The 15,709-nt window shown below is 30.9% G+C and overlaps 1 pseudogene; it reads left to right on the forward strand.

The window, feature by feature from the left end:
- The first annotated feature begins 5,140 nt into the window (after positions 1-5,140).
- Positions 5,141-5,762, forward strand: LOC145127282 (signaling peptide TAXIMIN 2 pseudogene; annotated as a pseudogene).
- The last annotated feature ends 9,947 nt before the right edge of the window (positions 5,763-15,709 follow it).

Consider the following 15,709-nt stretch of genomic DNA (forward strand, 5'->3'; position numbering starts at 1 on the left):
TGTTTATTATTGAATTTCATTGAAAGTGTTGTGCATTGTTTGATTGAATAAGAAACCTCTTTTACAAGAAAAACCCTGATTATCACCGGTATGTATAGTAAGTTCGGAAGGTTCTGAAAACTATAATATGTATAGTAGTTCTATTACTTTAAAATAAAACTAATTATGGTTATTGCCATTCATATGTTAATCGTATTTTCTTAGTACCAAATTTATGGGTTGTTATAACCATACTTGACCATTGAATTCCCTGAACGACGTTCTTCAGGTGTCGGAATCGAAATGACTTTGTCACCCAGGCCTGCCAGCCTAACTGTAGCTAGCCGTTACGGTGCGGGATTGTCAATCCTGTATAGATCTATACACAAACTCACGTTCTCCCTCCAGAAGATTCTAGTTATAATCTCAGGACTTTTGTTAGTACTTAGGTAAGTACGCGAAGAATGCTCACTCATAAAATGCTATACTAACGATTACATATAGAATAAAATGAATCCACTGAATTTAACTTGCTGTCTATATATCTCAGAAGCTACACATTTAATAGTTTATATGTCTGGTTGATTGAATCTATGATTTGTACATTGATATGTTAATTTTTCCATAAACTATACCTATTATAGTTTATATGTTCATTCATGTATTCAATTCATGTTTTACATTGAAAGCTCTATGATTAAGATGAAAACTTCCCTTATGCTCTGCATAATAAAAAAGGGACAAAATATCTATATTTTTTTATAAAAGTATAGAAACTGTATGATTGTACCAATTTCATCCGTTTTAAGTTTATTGAAATCCTTTTGTATAAATTTCATAAAATCATTTATGTTTGGCTTGTATTCCCCTTGAAAACGTTAAAAACAGTAAAGACATAGGGGTATGAACTCACAGTTAGTTGTGCGCAAACGTCAAATCAATGAATGTAATGAAGACCCTCGAGTTGTAGCTTGTGGCACTTAACAGAATCCTAATAAACAATTAAATACGTATATGTATCTAAATTAGCGATTTCGCTAGATAAAGTGTTAGGAAAACACTCGTTTTCGGTTAAGGAATGTTACCGGGACTTGATTGAATCGAGGAAAGTGAGTTTTTCAGACAAATGCACCACTTAGGAAGTGTGTACGGCTGTGAATGGGGCTTACGGCCGTAAAGGGAGTGTACGGCCGTGAACTATGTACGGCCGTCGACTGCATCTCGAAGAGTGTACGGCCTTTAAAAGTGTACGGCCGTGAACCAGTGCGCGGTCAATGAAGATTTGCAGATTTGAAGGTGTACGACCGTACACTCAAGAACAAGGTTGCTGGATTCGACGAAGAACGTGTTTTAGATGTTCCGAAATGACCCCCAACGGTGTTTTTCGATGTTTTCCGGAAGAATAAAGGTGTTTTTAGGGGTGTACGGCCAATAGTCTAGAGAGAGAAGGAGAGAGTGTCCGGCCAGAAAAGTGTAAATGAAGGGTAGGGTCTCATATTTATAGGGGTTGTCGTTGGTCGATGGTGGGGTCCACCCGATATTGACCGTAAACGAGCGTACGGCCGTACACAGGTGTACGTCCGTGAACTCAAGTCAGGTCGTGAACTCAGTCTTGTTCGGAGGAATTCCCAAAATTTCGCGTGGTTTTGGTTCCGACTCGAATATAGAACTCAACATTTATAATTAAATGATTTTCCAAACCGAAGGAAGTTGACGGAACCCAATAAAATAAAATTTTATTAACGGAAATTAATTAACGGAAACTAGAAAAGGGTTTGGGTTGTCACATCCCGGGTCTCGGACGTGTCATCAATAGTGATAGGTGGCATCTGCACGAAGAGAGGGGCGACGTGGCTGATCCGAGGCCTTGAATGTGAACGCTGGGCGTAAGCTTCTACGCGGGGCGTTCTCTTCGGATAAGTCTCGAATATTTCATTTAAAACTTCAAAAATTCATATATTTTGCATACGAGCTCTGTTATTTACGTTCTTTATATCCCCGTGTAGGTGAGATTATACTCTACAACTTTCGTTTAGACTTCGTCGGCTAATTTTGAATTTATTATTATTATTATATTTTTAATGGGTCGGGACAGGAAAAGCCCGTTAAAAATTCATAATTTCTTCATTCGACGTCCGTTTTCGTCTGTCTTTTTACCGTTGTACGAAAATTGACGAGACCTTCGATTCTCATTTAGGTTGTTTCGGCTAAATATCGCCCGATCTTCATTTCGAGTTTTTAGCTGTCTATTGCTATTCTGAAACTTAGAAAAATCATAATTTTTACTCATACGAAGTCAGATTTGGACGTTCTTTCTAGGAAAATTCTCGATTTAACGAGTACTATGACTTTAATTTAGATCACTAAGGCTAAAAAGTAGTTTATCGAAAACTCACTTTTTACACTAAGTACTATTTGTCGGTTGTGTCGCGGATCTTCGATTCGTCATAACTTCTTCGTTATAACTCGGATTTTGATGAGGTTTTCGCCTAAATGTTTCTAACGAAATTATCTACAACTTTCAATAATAAAATTTTACTTATTTCAAATTTTATATTTTCGTTAAATTTCACTATTTGCCTTTTGATTGGAATCTCATAAAACTTCCAATACCTTCTGAGTGATTCTAAACATAGTTTTACTTCAATTCTAGTAAAAACTATCTGTTAGAACTCAACGCCGAAAAATAATATAATATTTCGTAATATTATTCACTTTTAAAATTACAAAACACAATAACTGAACGTGTATGTTACAATTTCATTGCAAAATTTAACGTTGTTGGTACATATAACAACTTATTGTTGCTTTTGGTTTTTACAGGGCCAATATGAAAAGTGCCATATAAGCCTTCATGGAGTTCGGTATATCGAACAAAGCCAATTCATAAAGCTACTACACAACATATTTTAATAAAGGAGTCACATCATGTTGTGACAAAACAAAGCTCACGTGGATCATTTATGTTAAAAATTACTGTATTAAAAACCAAATTTCTCTAATATAAATATTAAATATTTTTATTTAACAAGTTTGGTTCAAAAACTCTAAAAATGAATCTAACTAACATTTTTTTATTAAAATTCCACCTAAGACAATGACACTTATTAATGTGTGATATGTATTCTATTTATGTTCCCCGCGTTTAACGCCAGTCATAATCTAGTTATAACATTAATAGAAAATTTTATTTCGTCTCTCTAAGATATTATCATTAACTCAAAATATACCTTTGGATAAGAAAAACAAATTATAGAAATTTTATATTTGGAAATTAGCAATAAATAGTTTTTTATAGCATTAATTGAAAATTTATTTCATCTCTATAAATTTCATATAATTATTTACTAAAGTTCATAACAAAAGTCCATCTAAAAAAAATTAAGATGTATTTTGTGTTCAAAATTATGTTTTTCATCATATTCGTGTTCACTACTGGTTATTCTCTATCTCTTTTCTATGTCTCTTTAAAATTAGGCTTATTATGTTCTCCCTATGTTACATAAACTTATGGATAATGGACGTGTAAGGCTTGAATTTCCCCCACTCTTTCTCTCTAGATTCCTCATTACCGGAACCACTTACACTATATTATGATATATTTTATACTTAACATTGAAAATTAATATTTCCATGAAATAAATAATTACCAATTAAGTATAAGATTTATATTTATTTATCAAGAAACGGTTTCTTATAAATAATAAATTTGCATTAAGTTGTTGATAGTGTGACCCTTTCGGATCATATGTTAGCTAGCAATATCATTCTATAATGACTCTTGAGCATAAGAATCTTTCACATTTAGGTTTGTTTAGGATCCGAACATGACCTTTTGTAACTTTCATGCATCTTTAAAATTGATACATCCATCACAAGCATATTGGACAACATAATCCTACTTCACTAGTATGTTTTTCTCTTATAAGCACAATGTGACACATATATCTGATTGCTATTGATCGATCCCTGCCACTATGATTTCCTTACGAGAAATATAATTGAAATTCTTTTGGAGTATAGCATTTGTTGTGGATTTCTTAATAATCGATTATATTGAATTTGGCAAAAACTGTTGCATTATCATGTGATAGTCATGCGATTTAAGCCCACTAAGCTTATGCTCCTTTTCACTCACCGAACTAGAAATTTTTGAAAATTAGTCTTGTGTAACTCTTAAATATTTAAGTGTTCCTAAAAATATGTCCCTTTCTTTTATGGTTAATGTGCAGCTTGCTGCAAGGAGTAACTTACCGCCTTGTATTGGTTTTGTTAACAACTCTGGTTTTAACCCTAAGCTTTCAAGATATTTTCGAGATTTCAATCCGTTTTTGGTCTTGTTAGGCATGTACCGATAAGACTCTCACCCACGTTCTTTTCAATATGCATGAAATCTAAACTGTTTTGGAAAGATTTAAACTGCTAATACTTAAGGCGTTAATACCAAATGTTGCATTTCTTCCACTAATTTTCCTTCTTTCCTCTAAAGACGAGAAATCTTTTTTCAAGTTTACTTTTTCCTCTTATACCTCCCATTTTTTCCATTCAAGGTTGAAGTAGCCTTTCCCCCATTTATTTTGTACAGATTTCACTTCATTGTATATCGCTTCTATACTCATGGGTTATGGGGCATGTTCCAACTCACTCACTCTATTGAATCCCTTGTTTTGAGGTTTAAATGCTTGGCCATATGGAAGATAGCATCTATGAATGACATAACTATATTTCTGTGTGCGAGGAATTCTAACATAATTAGTATTTTTACGAAGCATTAAAAAACACTTGCATATACTTTAGGGACATGGTAATCATTTATAGTCCATAAAAGAACTACAAGTAGAGTAAACTTAAACTACAAGTAGAATAAACTTCTCTTCTTGCACTTGCATCATACTTATCAAACCCTTTCGATTAATACATGAAGATCATCAATCAAAGGTCTTAAATAAACATCAATATCAATACATGGAAAACCAAATACTAGTAATGAAAGCATGATGAAAAACTTTTTCATACATAATAATGCTGGAATACTATATATGACAGTTAAAATGGGCCATACATTGTGATGTGTGTCTCCTCTTTTTACGTCAACTCCATAGCCGAAATGTCATACTATAGATTTCTTGCATCATTAGAATTTTCGGGAAATTTGTCATACATGGCATGCCAAGTTTGTGAATCTATCGGGTAACAAAATACACCATCATCTATCCTACCATAACTAGGCTTGTGCCATATTATATCCTTTGAAATGTTCTTTAATTTAAGTAGTCATTGGTTACATGGAATAATGGGGAAGTACCAACTACTAGAATATAGTCCTTTAATGACACACAAACTATGACATACTAGCTTTATGATATGCAAAAATGTGTGTCGTAAGAATAATGTCATCTTTCTCAAAATATGAAGGATTTAGAATATGCATACTTGCATGTCCTAAAATTAACGTGGTTTTATAAATATTTTGAGAACGTCTAAACTTGTGGCCCTCAACTATAAGGGGGAAAACCAAAACTCCCAAAAATTTTAAGTACCTTGTTTTCTTCTTTAATTGAAGTAGTCATTGCAGGATGATAGGGTTTCTGATTGGATTACCATTCGATTTGAACGTGTTGTTAATCTCTTTTATTAGTGTTCTGGTTTGTATAATTGGATCAGTGGTAAGTTGTTTATGCCCTTGTTGTTGATGTGTTGCTGGACTTGCAAATTTAGTAGTAGAGCTCATCAAACTTCCAATTAAAGTTCTAATATGGTTTACACATCAGATGCCATGTTAATTACTTATTCATTCCTCTTTTCGATTAACGTTAAATCCTTCTAAACATAGTTTTCGTGATATGAACATGATGTGATTTTCTCGAATAATCATGAATGGTATTTACAAGTATTTTTAGAAGAATTTAGTAATTGCGTACTTTTTTTTATTGGCTTGATTGCCATTATTTTGTAGTTGATTATGGTTTATTGAACATGATTGAATTTTCATTTTTTACGCAATAATGACGGGATTATTTTCAGATCTATTTTGGATTCGAAGAGAAAAAAATATGATCTTTGCAATTTCTTTTGATAATACTATAAACTAGTGAATATTGTTATTATGAAATTACAAAGCTTGTAGTTATGTTTCTACTCTATAGCACCAACAGTAAGCAAATCATGCCCCTTCACTAGTCCTTCTAAGTTCATTAAATACGTATGATTCTTTTAACTTTAATGATTCTAGAAAAAAAAACTATATTGTGACAGGTTGGAGATCTTATATATGGCTACCCTTTACACCAATGATTATAAAAATGTGTTTTGTTTTGTTTTCTCTTCACTTCTCTCATGTTCTTCAAAATTAAAGAATAAATAATGATTGATCACTTTATATGATCCATATTGTCCTTTTAGTGGGCACAAAGCTTGAGGTGATTAATACCAAGATGGGGGTGAGGATTCAAGAAAGAGGAGCACTATTTAAGGGTAAATGGTTGGTTGAGCCCACCGAAAACCTTTTCTGGTTCAACTGCCTTCACTTCCTCATATATATTTTACTCATTTTGTCCTCTTTTAGGTTCATATATTTTTTTTTTATCATTTCATCAAATCATACAATATTTTCTAGACTCTTATATATATATATATATATATATATATATATATATATATATATATATATATATATATATATATATATATATATATATATATAGGTAGGTTCAAATGTGGATAAACAACTATTGTGTGGACGTAGACACCAATAGAAATTTAAGAAAAAACAAATTATTATTTAATAAAAAATGAGTAATTTAGTCATTATATATACAATTTATTTATCTTCCAAAATTATAATCCTAAAATAATGGATCGGTTTCCTTAAATCTTGTCTGTGATTATTGATATTCTTTGTTCCACACAAAGTTCTCATCACCGCGTCACCAGAGTAACACCACCGCTGTCACCATTATGTAGCAGAAATTGAAGGCCCCGTCAACCATACCACGCCTCTTAGAAAACCTTCTTCGATCTCGTTTCACAATCTCTGGGATCACACACAGGCGACATCGATCCAGCCCTAATCCGACATCACCATCGCAAGTCCACCACGAAATCTTGATAAGCCGCTGCCGTTGATTTGCTGATGCACCTGAGAACCGTCGTCGGCTAGATGATGTTGAACAACAAGTCTAAAATGCTTTTTTTTCCTAAAATTATTCTTTACCTTTTTCAATGCTAGTATGTCGTCGGCTTGTTGTTACAGGCCCGTATAAATCAATGAATCAGGTACCAGGAACGACATAGTCCATCCATACAAATACAAAATCATCATAGATAGGGCCTCCTCCTCCGCCTCCTCTTTGAAATTTTGTACATGAATTCAATTGTATTCCTGTTTCTTAATTCTTTTCTCTTGTTTCTAATATCTATTCTCTTGCTGACTTTATTTTACTTCCACTTGTTGTTGGTTTTGCAACTTAGTTTTTGGCTTCTTAATGTTAAAAAACTCTAACTTTTTCACATTTGAAAGTCATTTGGGGTGTATCTTTAAATTTAGAGCTCTCGATACTAATCATCAATATGAATTCAAGATTGATCCTTTAATCCTGAATTGATATTAATTGTTAAACTGTTTGATATTTCTTATCAAATTTTTTGGTGCGAGATTGACATGTTCACAAGGTGAGTGATCGATGGTGTCACAACTACATAAGCAAGAACAAAGAGAAGAATTGCATTCTTTTGTCACAACATTCTCTCAAGAATAAGAATGTTGCTCCATTCTTAAAGAATACTGGCCAATTCTTAAAGAAAAGTTCTCTATTCTTAAACAATATTGGTCCATTGGTCCATTTATGACATGTTTCATTTTAACAAAAAACTACATCTCCATGTAATGTTTCAAGAACAAAAATGTATTCTGGCAGAATATCTTTTATTCCTTCATTTGTTTATTCTTTTTCAACCATTCTTAAAGAACACAATTGGTTTACATTCTAAGAAATATATATCAGTTTCTACTTTTGATTCATTTTTTATTATATGATTCTAATGGGAATGTAAGTTTTAGTTTATTATTTGTGTCTTCTTTCATGAGTTCATTATATTTCTGTCAGATTTAAAAAAAAAATGTATAGAAGGTCGTCATGATACTTTAAGAATGTAGTATTCTGTAAAAATTCATTTCTCTCAAAATATTTACCGATTCTTAAAGAATGAAATTAAAATTTTACGAAAATTTAAAACAAAATTGAAACACTAAAATCCATAAAATAAAAAAAGCATAAAAAATCTACGAAATCCTCAAATTCCTAAAGAATAAATTAATAAAATTCTTAAAGAATACAATGAATGTGCATTTAAAATAAAATACAAAGATGCGTCATAATTATGAAATTGGATTTATGTCAACATTTAAAATAATGGAATTATTTTAAAGGAATCATATCTATTAAATTAAGAGAAATTAATTATACCTAAAATCTAGAATTTCCATAATTAAATCTAACATAACCGACTAAAATACCTTTACAAAGATATTATATTTTACATGCTCTTCCATTTTATTACCATGCACCATAAATCCCATAAATTCATATATATATATATATATATATATATATATATATATATATATATATATATATATATATATATATATATATATATATATATATATATATATATATATTACTATCTTCATTCCTAATAATTGCCTCTCCTAAATGCCACGTGTCCCTTTTCTACACTTCGTTCATTCCACGTGTCATATGTTAAGTTATCCTATGAATTGTTTTCCCACCCACTCCTTTGAAGAATCGACATCAGCAAACATGATCATCTCCTATTAATTAGGAATTCAGTTACCATATTCTTCCTGATTTTTTTTTGATTGCTTATCAATCGCTACAACAATAAATCAGGAAACCGTCTCCAAATTTAAGTTGGATCTATGTTTGTATCTCAACTAAAGCTATTATTTTACGCTTGTAGTTTCCAACGCTTCTCTTTCCCATCATCTACAACTCACCAAATCCACTCGAATTAATGGTCCCCGTTATTTCATTGAGGTTACTACTCGACCTCACACTCAAACCTTAATGCCCTTCTCTTATTTCTTATTATGCATGCTAAAATTCAGTCATGGGGTTTTTCTTTTTTTCTTTTCCAAATACATGTTACAGATTCCTAGCGGTGAAGTTTATTTCAATTTCATATTTAAAAATCAGATATATGAAGGGTATGTAGATCAAAAGGAGTCTTGTGATGGAAAGAGTACATCTTTATATGCTTATCCATATGTTTTTTGGTCTCTTGAATTAGTAACTCTTTTTGCACACAATCTGTTTGATAAAATGACTGAACCAGATTCTATAATAAAAAAACCATGTAAATCAGGTGGTGAGATTAATTTGTGATCTTGGTTGAGTAGAGTTTTTTTAGTAGGTTTTAATGTTTTTAACTTTAAATTTTTAAGGCTTTGAAATGTAATTATCATTTGTATTTCAATTTTTCGATTGTAGACTATGGTGTCATGTTTACGTGCCTTAAAAGATGTTGATTATGAATAACTTTCTATGGATGCAGAATAATGATGTGTTTTGTGGATTTGGTGAGATAAAGCTGGTCTTTTTCAGGCATTTGGTGGACATTGAACACTGACTATAGGTAAGGACCTGTTTCATCCTTTTTCAATTTGAAACTGAGTAAGCTAATAAAAACATGATGATTTGGTGTATTTATGATTTAATATTGTTTTGCATCTATTTTAAAACTAATACAAAGCCTTAACAGGAAAACATTGAAATTTATCCATAAAATCTCTCGCTAGGCGAGAATTCTAATTTAGTTATTTCCTTTTTTCATTTTTTTATGGGTCTTATATGGTATGCATTTTTTTAGTTGTATTGGGAGATGATGTTTCTCAAACAAAAAACAGTTTTCGATGCTTCTATGACAAAATATTAGTTGATGATAGCTAATGTTTATGTTGTAGTTATGTTCACATTTGTTGTCTATGTTTTATAACTTTGATCATTTTTTTATTAATATGATCTGTTATGGTATATTCACATATTGTTACTTACATTCTGTTCACGTATTGTTACTTAAATTTGTTCGCTTTTTTCGTTTCCTATTACAGGCAAGAATTTTGACACTAAATGCAACTTATTATTATTTTAATTATGGAGGGTATTTTGTTATATCTATCAAGTTTTGTTTTCATTAATTTTTGCATTTGTTGTTGAGTGTCTTGAGTGAGTTGTATTACACATGAATCACTTCCAACCCCATTATCACCCTACAGTTTACAAAATAGAATATGTTGCAACTAAATTGATGCTTTAAAGTTGGTTTAAGTAGAAACATTTAACCATTGACCAAAACAAACCCCTTAAGATTTTAAGCCTTCCATTCCATAGACTTTTGGCTAAAAAATTTCATCTTGCTCTTTTGATAAACATACCGATATACATCAATTATTATATATAATATATTTTTTTTTGTAATTGTATGATTAAATAATTTGATTTTCTTATTATATAAACTTTTTATTTGTCACCCATGTAACACATGGGTTATAACCTAGTATTATTATACAAACCTTACTATTTTTAAAAATAGATTTAAGATATCCAAATGTTTAAGTTGATTGTACAACAAAATATTAATATAATAATATTATAATTTAAATGTCCAAATAATAATTCAACGGATACAAGTATCGAATGTATAATAAATCACGTCATCTGTTGAACTCGAAAACCTTATCTTTCCTAATATATTCTCGGCATTTTAGAAAAGACTCATTCGTATTCCCCATGTTTTAGCTAAAAATAACTCATTCAAATCCGAAATACTTGGAAGAAACCATAAATACGTTTCTCTCTTTCAGTCTGTTGCAGAAACTGGAAAGACACATACACACATTTGATGAGTTTCGATCAACGTCATCACCACCAACAAAACTAAATTGATTTTGTGGTTGCTATGCTCTGATCTGTAACCCAGATGCTCTGATTTGTAACCCAGATGATCCTCCGTCAGTTGCGAAAACTGCCTCCTCTAAATGTTCTCCAGTTCCTTGGCCAACAGCCTCATTTGAAACCCTATAACCCATCTCATAAAACCATTTCAAGTTTTCATCTGGTACCTATTTTTAGGTACCTAACAACTCCATATAAGGTTATGTGGGGTTATTAGGTAAATCGATGGAAAATGCTTACAGGTTCAATTGTTGGTCTTTCAAGTTAGACGATATTTGGACCATGTGTGTTTTGATTTTTGGAACGACCTGGTTTCCGTCTCACCAAACAATAATCCTAAAATGGGGGAAGTATGATTTTATTTTTAATTTTAAATTCCGATCTTATAAAGAGGAGTATGATGATGATAGATGATATTTTGTGTTTTTTATCCACAGTATTTTGTTCGTCTTTTAAGTTAGACGATGGTGTTTCCTTTGTTTGTTAGTCCTTTACCATAGAGGATATTATTCATAAATCTAGAGTGTCGTGACATTTGGATAATGCTTTAAGATTTCCAGATCACACTTCCAGATGAATATTAGGTCAACATAATTGTTGATGAAATAAAGCAGGTGATGAGTTGTATGCAGAGGATGGATGACTACTTAAACGGGAAAATGAAAAAGAAGAACATTAACAATTTCATTCTTTAATAGCCATTTTAGGTTATCCCTTCTACATTTTCTTGATTTTGACGAATCAAGTTTATGAAAAAGAAACTTGAATTTCTCTCTATCTCTACTGTAGAAGCATGAAGTCATCTCCATTTTAGGTTTGCGTTTTTTTTATATTGAGTTACTCATAATCTGATGTGAAACCACTTCTGTTGGCTTATTTATTCGATCGTTTTATTGCTTTTGTTTTTCTTCTGATTTCACAATGATTTTTCTTTTTGATTTAATAGGTTGGAGCATCAACGAGGAGTTAAACCCTTACCATTATTTTATCTTTGGGCCTCCAACAACGATGAGGTAAACCCCTTAGTGTTTACCGTATTTGACTCTCACATTTACTTTTATCTTTTTTCAAGGTTCATGAATCATTCTTTCCTTTGTTGAATGTGGATAGGGGTAAACCTAGATGAACATAAAGTGCTCTTCCTTAAGGTGTTTTAAAATATTGTTTGCTCTCTAGATTATTGGCTCATTAATTTGTGCATTGTTGAATGGTACTTCAGTCATTATACAAATACATGTTTTCTTTTCCTTTGCCACCATATTTTGTCTCTAATTTATATTTATGCTTGATTTAGTAGAATATGCATGTATGATACCACAACTTGAGGCTTTTACACTAAACTAAACGGAAATCTGGTTGCTTACAACAAGCGAGGGAATCATGAAGAGGTATGGTCTGATCTATAAAAATAACCATGTTAACTTAACATGGTTCTTGATTTTTTTTAAATAACTGATTTAGTCCTTAATTTGTAGTTGTAATTCTTTGATTGGTGCTTCAAATTGTTTGTTTTCTAATTAAAGCTTCATACACGAATCGTTCGGGCAAGTCAACCAAGAGATTGTAGGCGTAATGCTGCCAAAACTTGGTTAGTTATGTATGTATATGTGCAACATAGTTACCAATATGTATGTAAACCAAATTTTTAAGGAGACGATGCTTATGAGGCTTTGGAGGGTAGTTTAGTCCTTATAATTGTTTTTTAGGTGGGAAAATTCAGTTACAGGAAAAGTAGGAAAAGTTAGTTATAAGAGAGTTGTATGAATAAAATAATCTTGTTAGGAAGTAGTGGGGAGACCTATCTCTCAAATATGGGAATTCATTTTTTGCTTTCTTGATTTTCTATCAAACCTGTATCTGTATCAGAGTACATGTGCTTATTTTTATTTGGTGTAAAATATTACATATTTATTTTTTATATATGAAGATATTTTGACTGTACTAGAATGACTTGCATGATTTGTACATCTAACCTGGATCTTGCAAGAATAAGCTTCTTTTCTATTCAATTTTATGTCAACTGCATATATAAGATAATTAAACAAGTCAATCATGTTGTCAAGTTTAACCTTTGATATTTTACTTTTCATTATTTTGAACGTAGTGGAAGGCCTTAGCATAGTCAACGAAAAACAAGTGTTGCTGTTGGTAAATTGTAGAAATTGGTGGAAAATGTCACGTTTGAAGATTCAAAAGCTCTTCAACTTGATTTTTTGCATTTTGTGATTGAAGGAATTGGTATAAAAGTGAAACTTGTTTGCAAAAAGTGGCATGAAATCATAACTTCACTGCATAAATTAATGATTAGCCATGTACCTGTATTTTTGATCTTAATAAGTGATTATGATGCTAATGGATGGTAATCTAAGATTATTGAAAAATAAAGGTAACTTTTTCTTATTGTAGCCTGATCATTATAGAGCATATAAAAAGAAAAGATAATTTTCCTCACTTTTGGCTCCAAAGGATGATGTTTAATGGCTTGTACATTTGTATGAAAATTGCTCCAAGGATACATGCAAAGAATGTTCATGCTTTAACTTGACTACACCACAATAGAGTGAGAGCAAAATGTAAAGTATTAAAAACCACTAAAAGTATAACTTTAACCAAATATTGGAATTTATAAGTTTCTTTTTTAATTTTTTTATGCAGTTGGCTTTACACAGCATGACTTATTTTTGACGAAGTCTCTAATGAGCATTAGGGGAAACCACTCGAATGGTGTTGCTGAATGATTTTTATTTTTTATTTTTTATTCGTTATGTTTTCCTTAGTGTTTTGTTTGATTTTTGAATGTCATGTGTTTGCACATATCTTCTAAAGTCAAACAAGAAAAGAAAAGATAACTATGTTTGATAGAAAAAAAGGATAAAATTGTACTTCGTGTGATTTGCTTTGGTTCAAAATCTGTGGAAAATTTGAAATGATATCATGAAAATAGTAAACAATATATATATATATATATATATATATATATATATATATATATATATATATATATATATATATATATATATATATATATATATATATATATGAACGTCTTTTATGGATCGTAGTTGTAATACAAAAGCAAATGGAGGGTTAATTTTTAATTCTAAAATCCATATCATTTAAGTTAAGCTAAAATATGCATCTTAAATTTGAAGGGCCTTTCTATTGAAATTTGGAAAGTCAAATAATTGAAAACAATTTGTCGTCATTGGGCCAAATTAGACTTCAAAAGATTGCAACGTACTTTTGTTAAACCTATAACAATGGCAACATACTTTTGTTAACCCGAAAATAACAACTTACTTTGTCCCAAAACAAGAAATTTTTTTTTTTTTAATCCAAAACATCAACATACTAATTGTCAAACTGAAACCGCTCACCAAAATAAATATATCCACCACCTCCTTATTAAAAGTCCAATCGAGAACAATATGTATTTGTTTTGAGTTAATTAAAATATAACAAGTTTTCAAATACAACTAATTCTCGAAATAAATTATTCGCTGCCCGTCGCATTGCGCGGGTAGGCTATATATATATATATATATATATATATATATATATATATATATATATATATATATATATATATATATATATATATATATATTCACATTAAACTCCCTTGTGTTCTTATTCATAATTAATTCCAATTGGGTTTTTATGCATTGTCTGGGTTAATTTAACCCACGAATCTTTACATGTTCAATTCTATATTTATCAAGTTTTCCTATAGATCTAATTTTTATGTTTTTTTGTAATTTTGACAGTTTGAATTGGGCCAAAAGTCAAGCTTCCACAAGAACAAAGCCGACTTGCAGTATGAAAACAGTTAATCTAACTACTCACAACATGAACATAGCTCTAACACTCTTCACAAGAATTAGATCATGGTGTTTAAGGTATCAACTGTTATAAAACAATAACTATCTTTTTAACTATTCAGTCTTCTTTTTTATCACTCTTTTTCAATTGAATATGGCATTTGGTTGGTATTCCTAGATTAGTGAGTGATTATTTCTCTTATTTGGTCTCTGTAACGTGAAGAAATCTCTCCATCATATGAGGGGCCTATCATCGATGGTCAATACAAAAAATATTATTTTGTGATCTCGCAAAATAAACTTGGGCAAGATATTTGTTAGAGCTAGATCAGGGGACTTCCACATGTAATAAACATGCCAATTGGAGAAAAGAAGTCTTTGAAAGTACTAGTTTCCAAAAACATGTCGGATTTCGACATGAATGGAAATATTTACAAAAAACTACAATCAATGATGATAATCATCATCTCACAGGCGCATGTGTTTGTTGGAAAATTGGTTTTAACCAATTTATAAAAACTGGGTTTTCCCCTTATTGAACATGAAATTCGAACACTAAACCATTGTTACAATGAATTAGTGGTTACATGTTTGTGTTCTCATCCATGAGATACTCGTTTTGGTATGTCAGACGTCTAAAACTGATTTAAGATGAGTGAAAAAATAATTTATAAAGTAACGGTGTTGGAAGAAGTATATAACGAAGTTTAATGGGTGGAAGAAGGATAAGGAAAAGTCTAGGGACATTTTTTGCAAATATTTCAGTCTAGGGACATTTTTTGCAAATATTTCTTTCTTTTCGTCAATGAAATTGTAATTAATAGTTTAATTTAATTAGATATTAAACAATTGTGTCCGTTACAATACCAATATGAATCCACTAGAAAATAATCACAATCAACTCCTCTCATCTTATCCTCTAGTTTGTTTTTT

The sequence above is a fragment of the Lactuca virosa genome, chromosome 1 (genome assembly GCF_052849685.1).
Source record: "Lactuca virosa cultivar CGN04683 chromosome 1, Lactuca_virosa_CGN04683_v6, whole genome shotgun sequence".
In the NCBI taxonomy this organism is placed as follows: Eukaryota; Viridiplantae; Streptophyta; class Magnoliopsida; order Asterales; family Asteraceae; genus Lactuca; species Lactuca virosa.